Genomic DNA, 26,834 nt, shown 5'->3' with positions numbered 1-26,834 from the left:
AATGATGCAGCTGGCTTGGGTGAGGAAGGCTCTACTACTTCTGATAAGCTTGCACGTGTAAGTGGTGGAGAATGCTCATGAGTTCACTTGTTTCTTTAGTGTCAATGCTGAGTCAAGGTGAAAGCCTAGTGTTTTCATTGCTTTGGCTACTGTAATATTATTGCCATCAATATTGAATGCCGAGTAGTAAGAGTTGAGTTGTTTTAGGTTGGCGTCAGAACCGAGGAGCAGGATTTCGTTTTTATCATCATTCAGGCATAGGCCATGCGTGGCCATCCATGCCTGAATGGTGAGGTATATTTTGTTTACCAAGGCTGTATCAGAGTCAAAATTGCCCAAAAGGGGTATGAGGATCTGAGTGTCATCAGCGTAATTAGTGTATGTGACACCCAGTCTGTCCAATTTGTCCAATAGTGGCTTTGTAAATCTGTTGTATAAGGGTGGGGGGACACAGGAACCTTGGGGTACACCGCATGTTATTTTAATGGGGTCTGCTGATGCCAATGTAGAGAAGACTCTCATTGTGCGGTTGTCCAGGAATTATTGGATCCAGCCTATGGCCTCATTTGAAAAGTGGACAGCCGATGCCAGGTGTTCGCACAGGACCGTGTGATCCACCAGGTCAAAGGCCGCCGACAGACCAAGGAGGAGTAGCATACCAGTGTTTCCTTTGTTGTTGATCTCGTTGATCTGTGTTTTAAGATCAAGTAAGGCTGTCTCTGTACCGTGCTGCGGTCTGAATCCTGATTGGCGGGCACCTAGGAGTTTGTGAGTTTAGAGATATTGCTGAATTTGTAGGTATGCTACTCTGTCTATTATCTTTAGCAGGAACGGTACCGTGGTGATGGGCCTATAGTTAGTGGGAATAGCGGGGTCTAGGGTTTGCTTTTTGAGGAGAGGCAGAACCCAAGACTCTTTTAGATTACTTGGGATGGTGTTGGAGGAGAAGGATGCGTTAATCAATTTGGATATGAAGGGAGCTAAATCCCTGGCAGCGTCCTTGATTAGCTGGGATGGGCAGTTATCCCCTTTCAGTTGGTTGGTTTGAGCGATGCGATAACCCTTTCTGTTGCTAGGATGGAGATTTTGGAGAATTTGAAAAGATCCGGGCCTGGTGGATTAGTTATTCTAGCATGAGTACTAAGGCAATTTTAGTTTGGAGAGTTTTTATTTTATTTGTTAGGGCATTTTGGACGCTGGTGCACCATTGTTTATCTTTAGCTATGTTTTCGGGTGGGGGTATAGGGGATTCCAGCTCCCTTAGGATAGCAAATAATTCCGCGGTGTTAGAGCTGGACTTGCAGATTCTTTCATTAAATAGATTTTGTTTGTGTGAGTAGGATTTCTTTTTTGTAGTTAGTGGCGAAAAGTTTAAGTTTCAGTTTGTTCTCTTCAGTAGGGGTATGGCGCCATTTAGTTTCTAATTTCCTTTTTTGCATTCTTGGTTCTTTTAAGTGGGGGTGAACCAGGCATTTAGGGGAGCTTGTTGTTTACTTTATTGAAGTTTTAGCGGGACAATAAGGTCTAGTGCTTTCTTCATAGCATTATTGTAGCTTTCTGCTAAGCACTCTGGGTGCATGTTGTCAGGAATGGTTGGCATCAGTAATGGCAGGAGGTTGTCAGGTGTTACATATTTTTTTTGTTCTAGTGGGCAGTGGTGGTAGTTCACTCTTTACTGATTTGTTTATTAAGCGATAATGTGAAGTCGATAAGGTAATGGTCTGTCCAGTGTTGGGGAGTGGTTTTGGTGATGCTGGTGTCGCAGTTCAAGGTGGCGTCCCAGTCCAAGATCCTTCCTTTATTGTGATTGGGGGTAAGAACATGTTGGGTTAGGCCGTGTTCAGCTAGCATGGTGGCTATAGCTTGTGCTGATTTGTCATCGGGGGTCATTAAAACCTAGATTCAGGTTGCCTAATAGTAATATTTGAGAGGTTTCTTTTATATTATTGGCTAAAAGGCTAGATAAATCTTCCTCGAAGGTTCCAATGGGGCCAGGTGGCCTATATATTAGGTAAATGGTTAAGGTTTGGCAGTTGGAGATGGGCAATTTAGCTGTAAGGAGTTTGCATGATTTGAGAGGTGGTTGAGCTAGTGGTCTTAGAGCAAGGTTGGTTTTTGCTATAACAGCCAGACTACCGCCTCTATTATTAGATCTGGCCATTCTGGTTATTTGGTAATTTTAAGGGATTGCTAGAGAGAGTGCTGGACCTGCTGCTTTGTGCAGCCATGATTCGGTGACTGCCAGGAGGGCGAGGTTGTTAGAGGATAAAGTATCAGCTATTTCAGTGGTGTGGGCCACTAGGGACCTGGCATTGATCAAGGCTCCAGATATAATAGTTGTGTTGGGTGTATTCTGGATTGTTATTGGGATGAGTTTGGGTTGGTTGGTTTTGTTGCAAGGTATAGTTAAGTTGGGACATACATTACGGTGCCGTAAGGTAGGTTTATGTTGAGGGTTAGCGGCCTTGTTGTTGTAGCAAATGGGCTCATAAAGGCAGGGTAATCTGGCTTGAAGCCTATTCTTTCTTTCCACGGTGGGACATGGTGCATTTTTTGTTGAGGACATGATTAAGGCAACAATTGGTATGGTGAGGCACATTACGGGTATGAGAAGCCGCAGTAAGGTGGCCGCCTGAGTCTTGTTAAGGCACATCGTACAATATTTGGCAGTAGGCTGTTGCAATGGGCTGTTCCAAAAAAAGGTGTGCAGTGGCCGGCAATGGTCAATTTCAGTGGTCCACAGTGGCTGACACTTGGTTAGTTCAGTATGCCACATAAGAGGTATGGCAGGCAGGCTATTTGATGGGCTTACAATAGCTGGCAGTATGCAGTGGGTGATTTCACAATAATTATTCACAATAATTAGCAAATGTGACAGTGGAATACACAAAGAACTGGCAAAGATGGCAGGCAGTTTCAAGTGGCTAACAGATGTTTTTCTGGTAGTGACAATAAGCGAATTCAAGTACACAGAAAGGTTTGATAGTGATAGCATAGTTGTGGCTGGCATTTAGCGCAATGAGCATGCATTAATGCTGTTGGGGTACAGTGGTAAAAAAGTCATTAGAACATGGAGTGGCCTCGCTAGGGCAAGGTTTACGGGGGTTAGCGGTCACAGTTATATCACAGGTGGGCAGGTAGGAATCACTTAGTAAGATTCAGAGCAGATAGGGTTGTCTGTAGCTGTTAATCAGGCATGTTGCATGCACATCTATACGTATTTGTAACGAGCGATTGACTAGCTCCACCAAGACAATGTACAGCGGCGTATGAGGCTAACAAGTGGTGTGGGCATAGAGCATGGCATGGAAATATGATAGGTATAGCATCCTATCTAAAAGTCAGAGCACAGTTGACAATGGTTACGTTTACAGTGGGTCAGCAGTACCCTGCAAGAAGCGTATACATAGCGCTAAAATAGACGGGCAGGCATGCAGTGAACTGCGTATAGGTACTTACAGCAGAAACATTGTCATATGGTAGAGTGTTGGTCGTCATGCGCCGTCCAGAGGCGAACAGGGGCAAACAGGGCCTTAGATGGCCTTTGATGATGCTGCCTCTTCTGCCTGCCGGCGGATGCGGGGCAATTTGTAAACATTGGTTGCTTAGCAACCGCGAGGATGCCTAGCCTCGTTTTGGCACTGCATCGCGCCCGACATTTTGTTTTCCATTTTCGGATGTCGGCGCTGATGCAGGCGTGTTACCCGGGCTGCCCATGGTGAAATGGGGTGCTGGATGGGTGCACTGTTGCAGGATCTGATGGTCACTGTGTATCAGAGGAGGGTTCCACGTCGAGGGGTGAGTCTCCTGGTCTGGTGTTGCGGCACGGGACATGAACTATTTCACATTAGACTCAGGATGTCACTTTTCTATGGTGTTTCGTCACTTTTCATCATTCACAGGACGTCATATCTTCTATATGTGAGTCAGACCGGGTTCTTGTGATGTCACCATTCCTCTTCTTTTAGTATTTTATTGGCTTCTTCAGGTATTGCATTTTGACAATCGTCATTTTGTCTCATTTGTCAGTATGGTTTTCTCAATGGGTACCTCATTGTCCAGGTTTTCTTAGGTGTCGGTACTTCAATAGGCACTGTCAGTCTGATAGGTACTGGACAGAGCCCCACTGCAGCTCTCTGCTGGTTTATTTGATCATCATACGTCACATATTTCGGCGTGAACATTCCTGGTACTTCAAATGGGCGGTTGAAGTGTGAATCGTGCTTGGTACCTCCTCTACACAAGAAAAGGGGAAACAATTAATTGCAATCAATTAATTAAAAGCATTAGCTAAAAGAGTGTTCCAGCCTTTAGGGGCATGCTTAAAGATTTACACTAATGTCTTATTTTATTTGAATGAAAAGATAGCTGTTAATGCCTCCTCTACAGATTTTGTCAGACAAAATACATAGCCTTGTGGTGATGAGCTCAACTGTTAGCATACGGTGGACTCTTGAGCATCATTACCATATAATTTCAAGGGACATTCCTAGTTACTTTATGCTCTTTCATGCCGCGGGGCCCACAGGCCACTATTTTCCAAAATGAGTAAGACTTATTTATTAATTAATGTATTTATTTTATTATTTATATAGCGCACAAAAGCCAGAGGTATCTAGGCACTTTTACCTAAGAGATTGGTTACAGTGCTTCAGGTTACATAAAGGAAGCATATGAGGTGATTCCATCATAGATGAACGTACAGAAGTAGTACATCACACGCAACGTGCAGAGGAGAGTTCCATGTGAACACATTCATGGAGCCTTACCCCATGTTGCAGGGTGACAGCACACACAAATGCAAAATGTCATTTAGGAGGCCAGATACATGGAGCCTTACCCCATGTTGCAGGGCGGCAGCACACAAAAATGCAAATGTCAATTAGGAAGGCAGATACATTTAGTCTTACCCCACGTTGCAGGGCGGCAGCACACACAAATGCAAAATGTCAGTTAGGAAGGCACAAACAGTCTTACCACAAGCGTACTCACCCCGATGCAACCTGGTAGTGGACAGGGAGCAGGCAGGGGCCTTCATTATGGGCCTTAGGTCGTGGTGGCTGGCTCCCGCCTCCCGGTTGCTCCGATTGGCTTAAGGGACAAATGCAACCAATGGGAAGGAGGGAGCTGAGCCAGGCCAAAGCAAGAAGAAATGGAGTAGCCATGTTTGGAAGGCTAAGTAATCAATGAAGACAGGGCTGCAGGATGCCTTCAAAGTACAAACGAAGGGTTAGGTGGAGCACACCTAGATTAGCTGAGCTAATATTTTTCAATAAAAGGATCAAGTATTAAATAGTTTTAGGTGCAGGGGAGGAAAAATGGCCCAGGCACACAGCCAACACAGTAAAATTGCACAAAGAAAAGAGGATCCGTAGATGGAACCCTCCTGTCCCTGCACACCTTTCAATCCCGTCACTTGATGGTTAAACCATTAATTAATGAAAATGAGTTAGTCAATTCTTATTTAGTCTATAAGTTCAAAAAGAAACAGCTATAAACATAACTGTAGTGCAGAGAATGTGTTTAATGATTAAATGAGAAAAACATATTGGTAAAAAAAGAAAAGTACAGTTCAACTTAAAAAATGGCTGATGCGTTTTGAGAAAAGCATTCTCTTCTTCCAGAGCCAGATGAGGTCTCTGAACTGTAAATTAGAAAGGGGAGAGGTAAAAAGGCTAAATCCAGTCGATGTGCAAACAGCTGACACCGGACACATAATTGCAAATCACAACATTATTTACAAGTTCATATGTCACTGATTATAATGTTTAACAGTCTAAGTCATTATCCGAAGTCACAAATCACCACGTGTTAAGGTGACCTCGTAGTCGGGTACTATCGGGATGAATAGTGAAAAGAATGCCTAAATCACTGTTTGACATATAAATGATATTGAGGGAATTAAAGATATCCCAATTAGGCAGTTTGGCATTATCAAATCTATACCCAGATTGGATTGAAGAAAAAGTGGGTTGACTATAGAGCAGAGCACACACCAGGGTTCAAAGGGTAAGCTTGTGACTTTGTTATGATGCTCGGCGAGTTTAATGAAGAACCGGATCCGAGTGTCCATGTATTCAAAGGTTCCTTAGAGTATGAACCCTAGGTTGTGAGATCTGCGGCCAGAGTACTGGTCCTGTAGTAAAGGGATGGGCACAAATGAAGGAAACACAGAAAGTCTGTGGAGTAAAAAGAGTAGAAAAAAAAATGATTAAAGCTAATAACTCACCAGAGTGTGGGTTTTAAAGGTATATGCGTCTAGATATCAGTGCACATTAGCGAGGCGCCGTTCAATATAGATGTCTTGCACATATATCGCAGTACTTGAGGAAAGGGCTGTGAAAGGAACGTGAAGCCACGTTTTAGAGTTTGTCAAAGAAAATCAATGCACCGAAATGAAAGGCATAACATACCCACGGAATCAACAACTTCCTGAGTCATGTTGAATCGCTGGAATCAGTGAATGAAGCCACTGGCGTGCGGACGGTCATCCAAGAGGAATGTCCTCCATGCAGTGGGCTTCGCGTGAGGTAACTAATGGCAACTTTAACCAGGACGCAGACGCAAGTAACCTGGAGCGTGTCTCTCGTATAGAGAGTAAAGTGGTTCTCAGAGGAGTAGACAGAGAGGAAGGACTAACGTGTGGTCTAGGCTCAACTGCAAAAGTATTTACCAAGGGCAGACATGATGGACTATTAATGATGTTAAGTGAAGGCACCTCTAATGGTGGTGAGCGTGACCTGAAAAAAAGGGGCAAGTGAACAAATTGGAACAAATTGGGGATAGGTAAAGTGAAAGAAAGATTAGAGACTTAAAGAAAAATGTTTTTAAAAATTAATGACTCGAGATAATAAAGACGTGTAGGTCATTGACTTCGGATTTACATGTCATAGAATGCCAGATACAACTGTATTTGGTGTCAAATGGAAATACCTTACAAAGTAAAATCATCAATCAAAAGTAGTCGTATCTTCAAAGGTCTACAATAGAGTCAATAATGTGAAAAAGACATTTTTGAACATGCTGGTAAATATAGTCTACCAATGGTGGACCTGGTTGTAGAGGAAAATATCCACAATGTTGGTTCATGTCTACAATCATTATTTGTGTAATAAGCCAATGAGAGAACATTCAGCAGATCTGAGTAAACAGACGATCATAATTTCACCATTGCTATATAACCAACATTTCCATGCTCAGTTTATACAAAACATTTAAATGAAAATTCATCATTGAGCCCTCTGGGGAATAGGGTGTCAGCATAATGGATCCAAAATGCTTCCCTGCTTGACAAAATCGCCTGATAATTTCCACCTCCAAAGGGTTTTTCCACCACCTCTAGGACTTGAAATTTAAGTTGTTCCACAGTGTGGCTCTTTTCTAGAAAGTGTCATGCGAGAGGTGATTTGTTGTTTTTACACCTAATATTAGATTTATGTTCAGTCACTCTGGGCCTCATCAGGAGTTTGGCGGTAACCCTTAAATGCGGTGGTAACGCTCTTGCCCCCACATTTAACGGTCCGCCAAATCACGGGTTTGGCAGATTTCCTCCCAGCTCTGAGCTGTGGGGAAATCTGCCAAAATGTCGCCCTCTTACTTCCGATGGGAAATCCGCCGGCGGTCTGAGCGCGAAGATTCCCCATTGAGCCCAATGGGGAATGGGGAATTCCCAAACGGGCTCAGTGGGGAATGGGCAATACCCGTTCCGTCAAACCCGTGATCCGGCACTATTAGCGCTGGGGGGTTTGGCGGTAGGGCTATTAAAGCCGGCGCTAATAGCGCTGACGTTACCGCCCAACTCGTGATGACGCCCTCTGTCTTTAATGGTTCTTGTGGTTTGGCCCACATATAGTTTTCCACAGAGGCACTTGATGGCATAGATGGCACCTGTGGTTAAACATGTTGCATAGTCTCTCAGTTTGATTTTCTTCCCTGTGTGGGGATGCAAGATTGTGTCTCCCTTAGTTACGTTGTTGCAATGTGTGCAACATAGGGATGGGAAAGTTCTGGTCTTTCTTGTTTTAAGGATGCGTTGCTTGTCTTTTAGGGGTCTTTCAGCTTTTACAAGTTTGTCACAGAATTTCTGTCATCATAGGTGGTTTGGGAAATAGCTCATATAATAAGGGATCATTATGTAGGATGTGCCAATATTTTCTTATAGCTTTGCCCACCTGAAAGCTCTGTCTGGCGTATTTTGAAATATACAATAGTGGTGATTTGTTGTTTTTCTTCCTCAGAGTCAATAGATGTTCTTTGCTGATCAGGTCCAATCTTTGTTTTGCTTCTTTTAGGACTGTTTCAGGGTATCCCCTTGTCTCAAATTTCTCCATTAACATAGAGCATTCTGTATCAAGTCCCGCAAGGTCAGAGATGATCCATTTAAGTCTCAGGATCTGTCTAAATGGTAGGCTTTTAAGCATAGATTTAGGATGTGAGCTTGTGAAATGTAATACATTGTTAACATCCGCTGGTTTGTGATATGGGGATGTTTTGATCTGGTTGTCTTTGATCTCTAAATTGACATCCAGGAAATGTGGTGATGGTGTCCCTACTTTCATAGTGAATTTGATGTGGTTATGTACTGAGTTGAGATAATTGAAAAAGGAATTCAGTTCTTCTTGGGTCCCACACCAGATACCAAAAATGTCGTCTATGTAACGTTTCAATTTTAATATCTTACAAGACCATTCCAGGTGGTCCAATACATAGCGATGTTCGAACATATACATAAATGTTTTGGCATACACTGGGGCCATAGATAAGCCCATAGAGGTTCCTGTGGTTTGTAGATAATACTTCCCTTGAAATCTGAAATAACTGTTATATAGTATGAAGTCTAAAAGTTTCAAAATCAGTAGAGCATGGCCTCTAGTGGTTGATGAGTTCAAGAGGAGCCATTTGACTGCTCTAATGCCTTCTTCATGAGGGATGGACGTGTAGAGGCTACACACGTCCATACTAAAGATGATGCAGTCAGTACTGAGAGCTGAGATGTCATTAATGCAGTTCAAAAAGTCCGTTGTATCACGAAGATATGTCGGAGTCTCTTGTATCAGTTGTTGCAAAGATCTGACAATGTATACTGCTAGCGGGTCAAAGATGATGTCTGTGCCAGCTACTATTGGTCTCAAAGGAGGATTGATCGGGTTCTTGTGAATCTTCGGAAGGCCATAGAAAACAGGAGTAATGTGATAGGTTTTCTCAAAAATTCACTAGTTTTCACGTTGATCCAACTGTGGTCAAGTGCTTCTTCAATGGTGTTCTCAATCAATATCTTGATTTTATGGATGGGATCATTGTCTAGTTTGGTGTATGTATTCTCTTCATTTAGGAGTTCCAGACATTTCTGTGTATAGTTCTCAGCATCCATCACTACGATTGCACCTCTCTTATCAGCAGGCTTGATGGTCAGTTCCTCATCCTTTGCTAGTGATTCAATGTGGTCGAGCTGACATTATTTTTACATTAAGTGGGGATGTTTTCTGAAAGTTAATCCTCTCCAGGTCTGAAATAACAGTTTTTTTCAAATAGGTTGAGAATTGGGTTCTGAATGTAACGATCAACATTGCTCTTTGGGCGAAATTCCAGTGTCCCATCATCTGAGATAGTAGGTCCCATGTCTGTATCAGTATTGAAGAAGATTAGAAGTATCAATTTCCTTAGTAACCTATGGAAAGATACTTTCTCTTCAAATAGAGTAGTGTTACTCGTTGGCACAAAGGAGAGCCCACGGTTCAACATATTAAGCTGATCACTTGAGTGGCATAAATGCAGAGAAATAGATAGAAGGCACAAAATGCTTCACCTCCTGTACTTGCACAGCAATTTCTTTCAATTTAAAGGTGGTGTTTCATTTTGAAAAAAATGTATGTATCGCCAACGTGCGCTTTGAAAATAAATACCGGGCTTACCCCAATATCCATACATGATGTGGGAAGCATGGTGTAGCAGGATGGAATGCCCCAAAACATTGCCATCGCATCTAGCTGCAGGAGAAGTGAGGCAGAGTCAATGAAGGGGCCTCATTGTGGGCCTTAGGTCGTGGTGGCCGTCTCCCGCCTCCCGGTTGCTCCGATTGGTTTAAGGGCCAAATACAACCAATGGGAAGGAGGGAGCCGAGCCAGGCCGAAGCAACAAATCAAGAAGAAATGGAGTGGCCATGTTTGGAAGGTCAAGTAATCAATGAAGACAGGGCCGCAGGATGCCTTAAAAGTGTCATCAATGCAGAGAAATAGATAGAAGGCACAAAACGCTGAACCTTTCAATTTCTTTCAATTTAAAGTTGGCATTTCTTTTTGAAAAAAAAATAATGCAGCGACAATGTGCGTTCTGTAAATAAATACCGGGTTTACCCCAGTAGCCATACATGATGTGGGAAGCATGGTGTAGCAGGATGGAATGCCCCAAAACGTTGTCATCGCATGTACCTGCAGTTATTAAGTACTCAAAAGTGGAAACCACGCATTGGCCATCCTAAAAGCTAGACAATCTTTATATTATGTCCTTAAATACATCATAGCCAGCACATTCACACCGGGAGCTTTCAATAGCAACAAGTTATTCTTTCCAATACTGCATTCACCATTCCACCGCTTTGGAGCCTGAGGATAATTTTCGAATTTCCCCAACACCAAGCAAAATATTATTGAAACTCTCAATCAATCATCCTTTCAGGCAGTACATTTGTTTCTAATTATGAGGATACCATGTTACTGTTAACAGAAGATACTATTTGGATTAAGTTACTTACTAATATCTAATCCCAATTCATAATCTTCGGAAATCCCAAAGGAATGTCAGAATGTAGGCTGTCTTACCCAGTACGGGAGCCCCACAGGACTATTCTTCACAGGGTGGACTGAATCAGATTCTCCCACAGTGACACATGACATTGTCTCTTTTAGTAGGGATAGCCTTCTAGGACATCATTTGCTGGAATATCCTCTGTCTCACTCACTAATACAGGACTATGAGTCACAAACTCCACACTGTCTCAATGAGCGTAACGGCCAGCGCATGATTATTTGTTTCAGAATGCACTTTGGCTAAGAAACCATACATATTCCTGATGGACTAAATGGTCTCTAATCAATGTATGTTTAAGTTCAATGAAAGAAGAGGCCAGAATGCTGACCCACCATGCCTTCTTGTGCGTCTTGATTAATGCGTTGGGACCCATGGTTCCATGCCATCCAACAATATTTAATAAGGTCCTAGATGAATGATTTATTGAAAGACATTAGAATTTGCTAGGGGCCTAGGAAAGATTGTGTGGCCCACAGAAATGTGTGGTGGGTCTGCAGAGCCTGTTTTGAAATTCAGGAGAGGGGGGGAAACGGCAGGCCCCTAAGTCCCCCTTCACTTTGCAGTGTGAGGAGGGGTCAAGAGGGTAGGAATATAGACACAAAAACAAATAAAACATTCTGGTTTTGCTACGAAGACTGCAGACCCCCGTCAAAGGCTTGAACGAGACTTGCAGGCTTCCAGTCAGGTCTCAGACATGACATGAACCTGCAAATTGTATCTGAGGTATGGCCAAGCCTCGCTTCCTGTTTGAACCTAAAGACTCGATCTAAGCGGTCGCTGGTGCTTTGCTGACCTGGATTGGGTCGCATGGGCCTTTGGCCCTGTCGGGGTGATTATCCCGGGGTCGGCTGAGCCGTCCGCGGACCTCCGGGCTGGGAGGCCCCAACTCCTCCCGTGTTCCCCAAAAATGAGTATGAGACACACACAAGAAGCAAGGCGGTTCTGCTGTTTATTAAAACAACGGCAGGGATGGGTCTAGGATCGTACGCGTCCATCCAGACTCTCAAAATTCGTGGGGCTCGCAGGCCCTTTTTGCCTCAGTATGACACGCTACTTGCGTCACCTGGGAAAGTTAGCGAAAAACCTATTGCCACTCCGGATTGGTTCCTCGAGTGGTAGGGTTAGTATAACATACATATAGAGAGCGATATTAGTGGTTGAGGATGAGTCAGGTGGTATACTTGGGTTGTCCCTTCTATTAGATAGTTGAAAATTGTTACACGAAGACCCCTAATGATTGGCTAATGTTAGTGGCGTCAATGATGGGTGCCCCTATGTTCTGATTGGTCCTCCCGCGAGCCCCCCAGTCTGGGACCATCATTGTTCCCAGCTCGCGGTGTACCTGTCACTAGCAACAATGTGTAACTATGTGTTCGTGCAGACAATGTGCGGATTTGCTCATAGGCTTGAGAGCAGGCCATTCCCATCGCTGTAGGTGTCCATCTGGTTATTTCATTGTTGCAATCTGTGTCCCAGACGTGGGACCCAGGTGACTTCTTCCTCGTGGGTCTGGCACCTTGTCAGGTTGGCTTGGTCACGTATGGAGAGACCGGGGCTGGGGCGGAATTCTGCACATTTAAAGTTGTATTTTGCTTCTGTGTGCTTGGCTTTGCTTACAGGTGTGACCGTGGCGCCGGCTGGTAGCATACGAGTTGCAACATCACCCCCTTGGCTGTGAGCTCTCGCTGGGCTCGTTCTGCGGGATCAGCACTTGTACTCTCGCTCATTCACTGTTCATGGTGGTTCTTGCTTGTGGCCTACTTGGGCCTGGTTCATGGGTGGGGTTGTGTGATGCACGGCACCTGTGTTGCGGTGTGACATGGCTCCATAGGCAGTATTACGTCTTTGTTATATTCTCATCACGATGCAAGGGGTGGGAGAAGCGTCAGCAAGCGTATACGCGAGTGCTTTATGCGTCTTGCATTTCTGCATTACGGAAAAACCTATGTGAAAAATAACAAAGATGCGCGTCAGTGGGTATATCCGTCACCTACGTCATAGCACTGAATATATTCTTCGTGTGGGTTGGTGCGTGAGTGACCAGTGTGCATGGTGGCACGTGTGTTCTTGGCAGTTGGCTAGGTCATCATGGCATCTCTAACGATATGGGTGTTTGTTTTTGAGATCTTAGTCGAGTTCATCCATGCCGCAGGTGTCGGCTTGAGTAGGGCAGGCTGGTGGGCATATCCTTATGTTCTTGAACCAGGGTATTTGGTCGTCTGGTAGATAGACATATTCATCTCGTGGTAGGTGTCTGGGCCGCGATCCTCTAGGCCATGGTCGCGAGGAGATTGGGGGGAGCTTTTTCTCCCATTCTCCCACTTCAGTACCCCCTCTGGTGGACTTGTCGACCACAAACATATCTTTTTCTTTATCTCCTCTTACTCTCCATATTTTGGTCTCTCCTCCCAGGTGTCCATAGTGGTTGACATTGTCTTCAAATGACCAGTACATATATACACAGCTCCCTCCCGGTTTGCAGTATACCCATCTTCCGATATAGCTCCTCGGGTTTCTTGGGTTCTCAAGCTTTATGGATGGTGGGTCTAAGTGATTGGTGATGATCTGTTTGCGCAGTTTCTCTCTTTCCTTTATTATCACGTTGGTGTGCTGGTCATCGTCAGTTGGCATCAAGGGGTGCATGCCGACCATTTCGATCATTTTGTCTGTAGTGCATGCCTTCCTGGCCTTCCAAAACCTTATTACAATCAATACAGCTGCAGCCAGTATTATGCATCCAACTACTATCTTCAGCCCATCCGACAGCCATGATGGCATCCATGACCATAATAATGAAAACCAGCTATCATCCTTTTTTACTCCTTTACTTTCTTCCATCATTTTGGAGTGCATCTGGGCCAGTTGTGATACTGCTTCGGTAAGTGTACCATTATCTGCATCGTTAGCAGGAATAAATGTGCAGCATGATTGTCCTATTTTTGCCAAAACTCCCCCTTCCATCGCTGTTAGAAGATCCAGTACATATCTGTTCTGTAGTGCTACCATTCTTACCGCCCGCAGCGCCTCTTTTATGGCATTGAATCTGTTCACTGTTGAATTAATCGTTATCATTAGTTCCCATCGGGTGATCTGGAGCCACTTAGCGTTTGCATAAGCATGCAGTCCAGAGTGTATTATTGATTATTGACGAGAAGAACATTGCAGCCCTTCTGAATAACCTGTGTTCTGGTGGAATAGAAGTGAGTGCTGTTTCCGACCTTCCCCACAGGTAGTTTCCTGTCAGGGGTTCTCCTTGTCTCTTCATCCTTGTTAGGACATTATTGTTGTTGTTGTTCTCTCCCTCCTGTGATTGTACGGATCTCTTCTTCCTCTTGTTCCCTTCATCCATTTTGGGGAAATTGGCCATGTTGACATGTTTTTGGGGCACCACTAGTGATGGTACGTTGATGTGTACCATTGTGCATATACCATTCCACAACGGGGCAGGGTGTGATATGACTTATCTCCGCAGGCCCAATAGTGATCCATTATCACTGCCATTCCAGCACCCCCCTCTGGTAATTCTAACACACTTCCACAGTTGGTGTTTTATCCCACCTCCACATCTCCTCTGTGTTGGTAGCATAACTTGGGCGCGGTCAGCGGTAGTATGCTTATTGGATCTTCATCCTTCTCCATCCATGTCAGCATGGGTACGTATTTGCCCCATGTCGTCCAACATCTGTCGTTGTGTTCCTGTATGGTGGTATTATTTTCTCTTGTTATCATGTTGCTACCGACCACTCCTATTTCCCATTCATTGTTCATGTATACCTTCCCTGTTATTGTTATCAGTGGCCTTCCGCAACACCTTGTATACCAGGAACTTCAGTGGCGTACCAATCACATGGTAGGTATTATAGCGTTATTTTCTTCGTTTCTCCCTTTTCAGGGCCACTCGTCATGTATCTGAACGCTTCAGCGTGTGAACTGCTCTTATGGTAACTCAAATATGACTTGAGGAAATTGTTTTCGTATGGGTATGTGTCTCTTGTTTCCCACTGCATTCTCACCACCGTTCCTTGAAATCGTCCTCTCGTTTGAAATAGTGCCAGATATAATATACATTGCGCCATCTTTTCTTCTATTTATGTGGCGACGAATGTTCGCGAAGCGCTCATGGTGCATGGGATCAATGAGCACACATAACAGCTATCTTCTGTTGTCTGCTTACCAATTTGGGTCATGTGCTGGTACCACATGTTGTTTGAGACGTGTGCTGAATCTGTTATGTAATTATCAATACCCTTGTTATCTGTATATGTGCTGCGTTTAACTCTACCTCCCTTATGCGTAGGGTTGCTAGTACCACTAGACGTCATACCTGTTGCAGCCGTGGGAGGGGGCATGTTAGTTTTGGGTGCAGCCATAATATTGATAGCATAACTTTTCTGCCATACAGAGGCAGCCAACAGACCAGTGATGACCAATACACCTATCATTTTTATTACAAGAGCTAGTCTCACCGGCATTTTGCTCTTACTTTGCTGCAGTACGGCAGTTTATTCTTGCGACGTTAAAGGTGCCCGCCTGAAAATCCTCAATACGCTTGTTATTATTGTTAGTGGTTGTTATTAAGCTCTCCCTATCAAGTAATCGTTCAGTTCCCAAGCAAAGAGCTGTTCCCACGCTAACCTTAGTGATCTATCTCTTGGAGCCGGTAAGTGCTCGTGAAGATGGGGAAATGATTGTTCTATGGCCAAAACAAATGCGGTGTAATATACGTGTACACTGCTTCTTTTTAGGTACTTTGGCCTTCTTATATAATATACAAATTGGTGTGATAGGGCTTCAGGGGTGTTATCATCCGTGGGCAGCATTTAGTCCTGGGCAGAGTACACTGTTAGTTACTTATTTTCTTAACAATACAATTGTACATGGTACCTGCATGTGCGAGAGAAGAAAAGTGTGTAATACCCAAGTTTTTTATACAACGTCCTTCAATCGGGGTTGACCTTAGAGGGGAGGGGGCTGGGGCTCAATTGGCGGAAGTTTGTTTGCTTTGTGATCTCGTGACCATGGGATGGGCTGTGGGCAAGCTTCCAATGTCTATCTCAGTAGTTGCCTCTGGGGAATCTGCGGGGTGATCAGGTGTAGTGATATTACTGTCATCAGCTGTGGTCGACGTCTCCTTCTCTGTGCCGATGCTGTTGCTGTCGTTGCTCTTCAAATGGCCCTGTCGATAACACTGGGGCGGTCTGGAGTTTGTAGATCTTCACATCGTGTAGGTGATTCCAGGCACGCTTATCCTGCAATTTCACCGCTCTGGTAGCTACCTCCTTTACCAAATGAGGACCAGTAAAGCGTGGGCCGTTCCACTTTCTATTAAAGTTGCGGAGTAGCACATGGTCACCTTTAGCAATTTTGCATAGTCCTTCCTTTCCCAGTTCCTTGTCGGTGTCTTCTTGTTGAGAACTCTTCGACCCGCCACGCGTGCGCTCGAGCTGTTGAGATACAAACGCTACACTAGTAATCAAAGAAGACACATATTGATACATTTCGTCACCAAGAACAGTTGCAGTGTTTTCATGGTCTGTGAATGCTCTTGATGTAGGCGTTAGAGGAAGGCGCATTTGACGTCCTGTCACCACCTCGTGAGGAGTGAGGTGGTGATCAGACCCTGGCCAATTCCTTAGCTCAAATAGAGCTAGCGGAAGACAGTACAACCAGCTCTTCTTGGTTGTCTGCTGAATTTTTGCTATTTCCTCTTTCAATAGGCCATTCAGGCATTCACATACACCGTTGGCCTGCGGGTGATATGCGCATGCAAATTTATGCTTAATACCCAGTAAGGACGTGATGTGCTGGAACATTTCATTAGCAAAGTGTGGGCTGTTATCTGACCGCAGCACTTCGCACACACCCCACCTGGGGAAAACTTCTCTCACTAAAAATGTAGCTGCTCTGAACGCATCCGCGTGTGAGCAGGGTCCGGCCTCGATCCACCTGGAAAATGGGCATACCACTACAATCATATACCTGTATCCTTGACATACATTTACCATATCAACGTAGTCAATATGAATGTGTAGGAAGGGTCCCTCTGGCCGGAGCGTAGTACCTTTTATCACTTGCAGCGTGTGACCGGCCGTAAACTGTTGGCATGTGAGGCAATTGCTGATGAAATTTGTTACGTGAGAATTTAACTCGGGGCAGAACCAATCTTCCCTAATTCGTGCTGCAATGACTTCCTTTCCTGTGTGTGCTGGGTGATGGAGCTGGGCCAGGGCGGTGTTCAACAGTGCCAATGGCATGACCACCTTTCCAGTGTTATTTTGACGCCATAGTGCGTCAGTTGGGGACATCGTACATCCTCTTTTAACCCATAGTTCCTTTTCTGCCATTGGTGTGGCTGCCTGTAATTCTATTATCTGTGTTGCGGGGAGATGGGTGTACCCTTCTTTCATCATCATCTGTTTTGCCATCCCCCTCCCTCTCCCTCTCTCTGACTCTGGGGGTTCCATATTTCACCAAAGTATGCTGCATGCTTGACATGTGCGTCTGCTGTTTCATTCCCTTTCGAGATATGGTCGTCTCCATTAGTGTGTGCTGGGCATTTTACCAAAGCTATCTCTTGGGGGTCATTAATTACTTCAATTAATTCTGCTAACAAGAGAGCATGTTGCACTGGGGTGCCATCAGCTCTCCTAAACCCTCTTCTCTGCCATTTTATCAGCCCCGAGTGGACGGTTGACGTGACATATGTGCTATCAGAATATATAGTAACTCTTTTGTCAATGCTTTCCTTTAACGCCAAGATCAGTGCAACCAATTCCGCTGCTTGAGCCGAATAATGTTGTGGTAATTGCATGCATTTCACCGGGACATACATCAAATCTTCCGTCATTTTTACAACTGCTGCCCCAGTTCTCCTTATCCCATCACTTTGGTCTATTGTTGATGACCCATCAATGTACAAAATCTCCCCACCCTTAAGTGCATCCTCTTCAACTTTTCTAGTGCATGAGTATGTTTCGATAGTCTGTGTACAATCGTGAGCATAATCACCTTCCTCAATAACTTCTGCTATAAATCTGGCTGGGTTAACTGTACTGCATCTGACAATTGACAGTTCGGGCCTAGGCAAGATGATCTCATAACCTGACACCCTATGAGTGGTTAGTGTGGACTTAGGCTTATTCAATATTGCAAATAGTACATGCTCCACAAATAGTGTGGTTGGGCACCCCATTGTAATCGATGATGATTTCTCTACTGCAAATGCAGCCGCGGCGAGTCTCTGTTCGCAAGGGAGATGTCCTAGCATGACAGGGTCCAAGTGACCGCTGTAGAACGATATTGGCTTGTGTCCCATGCTGGTTTTCTGAGTCAATACAGCTTTCATTACTGCTGAGTCGCAATGCGAAAAGATAAAGAACTGTCGTTCATAATCTGGGGTGGCTAGCACCGGAGCAGTGGATATGGCGTTCTTCAACTCGTCAAACGCCTCCTTCAATTCCCTTGTCCATCCCAATGTTTTGTCCCCTTTGTGTGCTTCTCTCAATGCCTCAAGTAGGGGTCCTATGTATGAGCTGTAGTCAAAAACCCATGCTCTACAGTAGTTGCATAATCCCAAAAACTGCTGCAGCTCCCTCACCGTTTGTGGTAGTGGCGTGTTGGATATAGCTTGTGCTCTTTGTGGTGCAATCTTTCTTCCGTGTTGGGATATTAGTTGACCAATGTATAGTACCTGTTCCTGACAGTACTGTAACTTTTCTTTGTCTACCTTGTAACCCTTTTCAGTCAACACTGTCAGCATTTTCAATGAGTCCTCCCTGCACCTTTTCTCGCTTGTGCTGCAAATTATTATATCGTCAACATATTGCAGCACCGTACTTTCCAATTCAATGTTTCCCAATTCCATCTGTATTATTCTGTTGAAAATTGAGGGTGACTCGCAGTACCCTTGTGGTAACCTGGTGTGTTTCCATTTTGTGTTCCTGTATGTGAAGCTTGTCAAGATCTGTGAATCTGGGTGCAGGGGTATTGAGAAAAAGGCATTTTTGAGGTCAATCATGGTGAACCATGAGGCCTCTGCCGGAATTCCACATAATATTGTGGCTGGGTTTGCTGCTATGGGGTATTCTGCTTCTACAATGTTATTTAAGGGTCTGAGGACCTGGATAAAACACGAAGACCCTCCTTTAGCTTTGCGCACTGGGTACACGGCTGTGTTACATGGTGACTCTGATGGTACCAATATGCCATTATTTATTAGGGCCGTTATGGTTTCATATATGCCCTCATCTGCCTCTTTTGATAGTGGGTATTGTTTCACTCTAGGTAGTATTGCACCCTTCTTCAGCTTCATTCTTACTCCCCCGATACTCTTTATGCAGCCCACGTCATAGGGACTGGTGGTCCACAGTGATGCTGGAAATTTTGCAATATCTTCCTCGTAGAATGGAACTATGGTGGATGTGGGTGCCTCAAGTGCCATGGCCATTTTCTGTGCCACTTGCTTATATGTCACTCTTAGCCATATATCTAAACTTATCATAAATACCATCTCACCTTCTTCCCTGTCTTCTGAAAAGAGCTCTTCATCCGACACCTGTGTGAGCCTGCATCCCTCAGCCAGTGCTATCACCGTCCTCCATGCTCTCCCGTCCCGGTCTTGGGCATGTACTGCGATATAATCAGCAGTTGCTATAATACCCTCGATGCTCACCGAAATCACCTTCCCTTCTGGTTCATTGGCTGGTGTCTCAGGCCTGAACAAATATGCTGCTGGCCTCCTCCAGATCTTTCCTTCTATTCCTGGCATCCAGGCAAATGCCATGTCTGTTCCGTACTGGAACAGTTCGCCATCCACTGGCTCAGCCCGAGCTACTGTCTGGCCACAGTACGCTTGCAGTATTTGTCGTGCAGTAAGCATGTTTATTCCTGGTGTGGAGCAGATTATGCCATGTTCCGTGAAGGAGATTGTCATATTTAGCCTGCTCATTATGTCCCTCCCAAGTATGTTCACTGGCGACTCCCTCGAGTACAGGAGCGGGACAGACATGTCATAATCTCCAATAGATAAGGAGATGTTATCAGTAAAGGGAACCAACCCCCTAGCCCCAGAGAATCCTTGGGTATTCATGGCCTTACCTAACATTTTAAATCTACCCTCCCTTATGCAAGACCGGGTTGCCCCAGTGTCAACAAGGAATGATAATTGTTTGTCACCTATCGTTACCTCAATGCATGGTTCCTCCGCACTATTAGGTGTTATCGACAGGATGGGACACACCAAGGACGTCTGTGGGCTGTCCTATTGTGGGTATAATGACTGACCACCTCCTGTGTAAGGGTTGTGTCCCAGGATAGTCACCCTTCCCAATTGTGTTTGTTGTAGCTGTGTATCGGTGGAGGTTACCTTATGGTCCTGTATTTGAGTGGGCTGCTGTACTAGCTGCACTTGGTGTTGTTGTGTTATGGCTACCTGTTGTTGCGGTAGTGAATATGTCTGCAGCTGTTGTTGCGTTGCTAATTGTTGCTGTGTGCTGCTCTGTGGTAGCCCCTGTGGTTGTTGGTAACCCTGCTGCTCCCTCATAGGCCCTTGTTGTCCTTGTTCCCCCTATGCTGGTGGGGAGGGTCTCATTCTACACGTACGTGACATGTGTCCTAACATCCCACACACCCAACATACAGGTGGTTCCCTGGTCTGCCATGGGAAACTTCCTGCATTATCTTGGTACACTGGTTGCCCAGTGGGGTAGAAGCTCCGGAATACTCCCCCTTGCTGTTGTGCAGGTTGACCATATCCCCTCCCCCTCATCATCCCCCCCCTTCCCCTGATGTTATTATAATATCCATTTCCTGGTACCATGTACCCTCCGCCCATGTTAGCCGTGTATGGTGGGGGTGGAGGCAGCTGTTGTGTTATAAGTCGTGGTGATTGTGGTTGTGGTGGTATCTGTAGTTTTGAGGGATCCTGTGCGGCCACTACTTGCATGGGGTTTGGTGTCATTGTTGTTGGTGTAGTTATTAGTGCTCCTTCCATGGTGTATTTAGTCAGTTTTTTCTGCACTAATTTAGCCTCTTCCGCTTTTCTATCTTCTTCCTTTTGTTTCATCTTTTCTTGCCACGTCCTACAATGGTGTACTATTGTCAATTGTATTTCCGGCCAAGCCTTGGCTTCCATCCCTACTTCTTTCTTCAATTGTTTTTGTACTGCCTCCGGGAGCCCTTGTATTAGTATGTGGTAAAATATTGCCGGTGTCTTGTCCCATTGCTCTCTAGTTTCCATACGCCACTTCTCCTGAATCTCCTGGATATAATCAACAGGATCTTCGTTCTCACGCATTTTGCGTGACGTAATTGCTCCTATATCTGAGGTGTCTGGGTATTGTACCCTCAGAGCTTGCCATAATGCATGCCTGCAATTCGCAAATGGCGCCCCGTCATGTGATGTGTTCGTTATTGTGACTCCGGGGAAACCCGCTCTCTTCCAGATGTCATCTGCCGCATCCCCTAATATTGATATTAATAGGCCCTTCACGTCTCCTACTGCTAGTTTCTGTCCTGCAGTGTGCTTTTCCATCTCGTATATCCATTTTCCCGCTCCTCCACTTAGTGATGGGAGCCTACACTTTATAGTTTCCTTATCTGCATGCTTCCAAGGGTCGTATTGTGGTCTAACCCCCCTCTTTCCACTAGCGACATTAGATTGTGTCCCATCTGTCCCCCCAGTTGTCGCGGTGTGGAGTCTGCATACCCCTCCTCTTCTTCTGTGTCGTCTAGATCATCTGTCATGTCCATATTTCCGCCGCTCGTTGTAGCTTCGCCTTCATCTCTTCCCCTTCTCTTACTATTTTCTTTATTTAATGTGGGTGTGTTCATTCTTCCTGCCTACGTCCGGGGAGATCTCTAAGCCTGCCGGCGTAGGGGGTGTGTTCAGGAGCGGGTGTGGGCGGACATGTTGGACGGGATGATGCGGGTGTAGCTGCACGTGTTTGCCTTCCCGCCACTTCTCGTTCCTTCTCCTCACTTCCCCCCAGTTCTTCCTTCCTTCTGCATGCCCATGGTGATTCCCAGTTGGTGCGGGTGATGTATAATTTGTCTAAGCTTTCCCTATCGCTGCTTCTTCCTTCTCCCCCCATTCCTTCTTCTTCTTCGCTGCAAAACTCATCCAGGAGCGACAACCCTCAATCTGTCTTTTTCCCCCTAATCGTCACAGTTTTTAAGTCTATTAAATCCGTTCCTTCCGCTTCTCCTTTACCAATTGCTCCCCTTTGCCCTGATGTTGTGGTTACTTCTGCATCCCGACGTACATATATCCTTACCCCACTCTCCCCTTTCCTCTCTCTTTTTTCCCCTTCTCTCTTCGCCACTATTTCACCACCTATTTCCTCCCTTTTCTTTTTCAATTCCTCCATCACCTCACTACTCACCCTCTCTAATATCCTTTCTTCCTCTCTCCACCTTTCCCATCTCTCTCTCTCCCTTTCTAATATGCTTTCTATTACTTTACCTTCCTCGTATTTCTTGGTGGTTTCTGATAGTATTTTCTTCTTCCATATCTCTATTTCCTTTTCTTTCTCTTCATCCTCTCTTTTCCTGTCACGCTGTGCTGCTCGAGATACCCTTTCTGCTATCGCCTTCATCCTTTCAGCTTCCCGCTTCTGTTCTTCAGTCCGTTCCCTCATTTTTTCTAACTCATCCTTACTTTCCTTCCTTTCCCTCGTTCTCTCTCGTTCCTCTTTCTCAAGCTGTTTGATCAGGGCGTTTTGCTCATTCCTTAACTCTGCCAATCGTTCCTCCAACATCTCCTCCTCTGCTCGTAACAGCTCCCCTTCCTTCCTTTTATCTTCCTCCCCTCTTATTTCACTGCTACTCTCATTATCCTGGTTCAGTTTCCGTACTACCTCCTTTTCTTCTCCCATTAGTGTCCTTCGCAATTTTAACAGCACTTGCGCGGCTACCCACTCGTCGTGTCCTATGGTTGGGATTGGTTCTTCACTATTCTTCCCTTCCTTTGCATGCATCTTTGTATAAGTTTGGCCTACCGTACTTGTCACCCCCCCCCTGTGTAGCTACCTGTAGCTCTATATGGTGGTGGGCTGTATGCGGGGTTCGAATACCCCTCAGCCGCCGTTAGTTGTTGCCTTACCACTTCTCGTAGTTCCGTCACAGGATATAACCCCCTTCTTCCTTCTTCACTACTTTCGCTAAGGGCATGTCGTCGGTCATTTCCTTTTTTATTTCTGTTTCATTTGCGATGCTACGCTTTTCCTCCCCCTCTCGGTCTTTTCACGCGCACTGTGCACTGTCAACCTCCTTTTCCCCATTTCCTTCTTCCTCCTTAATCTTCTTCCCCACCTTCGTTTCCTCCACAGTGAACATCCCGGTTGGCCCTGGTCGGGACCCCTGGAACATCCTCCATAAGTTAAACACCTCCACGTGATGCGCCAACTTCTTCCCCTTGTATGTGTTATGTATATGTGTCAGTAGTGAGTGTTGGACGTACGGGTCGAAACTGCCGTTAGGAGGCCAGGGTGTCGTCATTTTGTTGTCTGTCCCTTGTGTCCATTCTATGCTGTACTTGATCAGTTTTTTCCTATGGGGCGATAGTGTTTTACACATATGCTGGAGTGGGGTAGTGAGGGTATTCCCCCACCCTCCCGATCCTAACCCATATGACATGGTTACACTGTGTTGTTAGCTCCCTTCAGTATAGTTGTCGTTACCTGGCCCCGTACTTTGGGGACTTGCGACCATCCGCTAAAAGAAAACCTGTCAAATATGACAATTGCAGATATGTTACCTGGCCCCATAGTTTGGGGACTTGCGACCGTCCGCTAAAAGGAAAACAGTGAAATATAACAATTGCAAATATGCAGTCTTTTCCTGTATTTGTTTTTCTTCCTTAATACCGTTACGGCCCCCTACGGCCACGGCGCACAAAGCCCCCTGTGGCTGCGTGCCCTGTGTGACATGCTTATACAGCCGTCCCACCTTTTCTCTTCCCCTTCTCCTTCTACCTCACTCCGCCTTGCCGGCATTCTCCGTGCACGGTCACTTCCCCCTCTCCAACTGTCCCGTGTTTGGGGTGGCCGACAACCTCCATGCACACCCCCTGTCCTTTATTCGCTTCCCCACCACCCTTCAACAATGCTGTATGGTCAAGGTATCCTATGAAAGCCCTACGGGTGACGTCACCGACCTCTTCCGAAAACTACTGGTAAGATCTTTTACACTTCATAAAGCTTGCAATAAGTTTTTGCTGTTTGTCCCCGTTAACCCCACAGCTGTCCTCTTGTTACGCCTGGAACAAGGTAACCAACAATATAATCGGACTGCGCACGCTGCATCGCCTCGCGTGTGATACGCCCCTCAACGGGAGGGCTTAACCAGCCAATTATCTTCCGTACTAGGCAGCAAGTTAGCTACAACCTACAGGAAAACGTCATCTATCTATCGAGTTTCACTACTCGATCAATAGGGATCCTCATCTACTCATTGATCAATAACCGCCAATTCGTAGGAAACTACACACACCCCCTTACAGGTGGCCACGACCTAGGCCAATCAGTGTCTACGAGCAACCGCATGTGATGTTTTCTTGCTCCACCCACCCTTTTCCATGACGTGGAAGCGGACGGCTCTCGCGCTTGTCCTGCTACCATTCACTTTACCGTTAACACTAATTGATCAATCTTCGCCGCACACCTTAGTAACACCTCCCACCTCTCTTATTTCACTCCTCCCCCCTCCCTCACAATCTCACATTTCTTGTTGGGTGTGACATACTCACCAAGTTCTCTTGATGCGGGGCCGCTCGACTGCGTGCACCCCTCCAAGCGGCTCGCCACCTCCCCTCATCTGGACCACGTCTGGACACTCGCCAACCGCGGGCGGGATACTTCTCAACCGGCTCCCGAGGGCCAATATCCGGATTGCGCTGTCCAGTCTTCTCGCAGTTCCGCGATGGTCCTGTAGTCCTCAAAAGGGGGCAGCGGCAGAGGGGGCCCGCGCCGCCGGGCCTTCTCGCAACGAGAGGCCTTGGAAAAATAAAAAGGTAGATCATAAACAGATCTCAGCAGTGCCTCCAACTTGTCGGGGTGATTATCCCGGGGTCAGCTGAGCCGTCCGCGGACCTCCGGGCTGGGAGGCCCCAACTCCTCCCGTGTTCCCCAAAAATGAATATGAGACACACACAAGAAGCAAGGCGGTTCTGCTGTTTATTAAAACAACGGCAGGGATGGGTCTAGGATCGTACGCCTCCGTCCAGACTCTCAAAATTCGTGGGGCTCTCAGGCCCTTTTTGCCTCAGTATGACGCGCTACTTGCGTCACCTGGGAAAGTTAGCGAAAAACCTATTGCCACGCCGGATTGGTTCCTTGAGTGGTAGGGTTAGTATAGCATACATATAGAGAGCGATATTAGTGGTTGAGGATGAGTCAGGTGGTATACTTGGGTTGTCCCTTCTATTAGATAGTTGAAAATTGTTACACGAAGACCCCTAATGATTGGCTAATGTTAGTGGCGTCAGTGATGGGTGCCCCCATGTTCTGATTGGTCCTCCCGCGAGCCCCCCAGTCTGGGACCATCGTTGTTCCCAGCTCGCGGTGTACCTGTCACTAGCAACAATGTGTAACTATGTGTTCGTGCAGACAATGTGCGGATTTGCTCATAGGCTTGAGAGCAGGCCATTACCATCGCTGTAGGTGTCCATCTGGTCATTTCATTGTTGCAACCTGTGTCCCAGACGTGGGACCCAGGCGACTTCTTCCTCGTGGGTCTGGCACCCTGTCAGGTTGGCTTGGTCACGTGTGGAGAGACCATGGCTGGGGAGGACTTCTGCACATTTAAAGTTGTATTTTGCTTCTGTGTGCTTGGCTTTGCTTACAGGTGTGACCTTGGCGCCGGCTGGTAGCATACGAGTTGCAACATCGCCCCCTTGGCTGTGAGCTCTCACTGAGCTCGTTCTGCGGGATCAGCACTTGTACTCTCGCTCATTCAGTGTTCATGGCGGTTCTTGCTTGTGGCCTACTTGGGCCTGGTTCATGGGTGGGGTTGTGTGATGGGGTGTGACATGGCTCCATAGGCAGTATTACGTCTTCATTATATTCTCATTACGATGCAAGGGGTGGAAGAAGCGTCAGCAAGCGTATACGCGAGTGCTTTATGCGTCTTACGTTTCTGCATTACGGAAAAACCTATGTGAAAAATAACAAAGATGCGCGTCAGTGGGTGTATCCGTCACCTACGTCACAGCACTGAGTATATTCTTCGTGTGGGTTGGTGCGTGAGTGACCAGTGTGCATGGTGGCACGTGTGTTCTTGGCAGTTGGCTAGGTCGTCATGGCATCTCTAACGATGTGGGTGTTTGTTTTTGAGATCTTAGTCGAGTTCATCCATGCCGCAGGTGTCGGCTTGAGTAGGGCAGGCTGGTGGGCATATCCTTATGTTCTTGAACCAGGTTATTTGGTCATCTGGTAGATAGACAAATTCATCTCGTGGTGGGTGTCTGGGCCGCGATCCTCTAGGCCATGGTCGCGAGGAGATTGGGGGGAGCTTTTTCTCCCATTCTCCCACTTCAGCCCTGTCTCTGTGTCCTTGGGCATATCCTTGGGGCATACAGATGAGATTTGGATCAGAGCCAGGTCCTAAAGACTGCAATCCTCAAGCCAGTTCTAAGTTGGGCATGGGGTGGGCCTTAGACCAATTTCATTACCCACAGGCCTTGAGCCAGTTATGAATCATATCTGTGTGGAGCTCACAGATCCAGCTTGAACTACTTGGTGCATGGCCAAAGAAAGTGAAACTAGTGGGAGGTTTGGATTGGCCCATGCTTGGCCATGAGATTGGAAAATGGCTTGCCCAATTGAAACAGTGATTGGCATGGAGGTTCCACTGCCATGGGCAAAGGCGATTTCCTAGGTAATGCATCTACTGGGCCTTCCCACTTGTCACATTGGGTGCCTAAGAAGTGCATGGTCAAGGTTCAATTTCAAGGCACTGTGTCCATTGGCATGGCGACAGGTATGTCACATCAGCACATTGGCTGAAATACCGAAAATAGACACTTGGGGGCG

The sequence above is a fragment of the Ambystoma mexicanum genome, chromosome 1p (genome assembly GCF_040938575.1).
Source record: "Ambystoma mexicanum isolate Mex_15411 chromosome 1p, UKY_AmexF1_1, whole genome shotgun sequence".
NCBI lineage: Eukaryota > Metazoa > Chordata > Amphibia > Caudata > Ambystomatidae > Ambystoma > Ambystoma mexicanum.
This window is presented reverse-complemented; position numbering follows the sequence as displayed.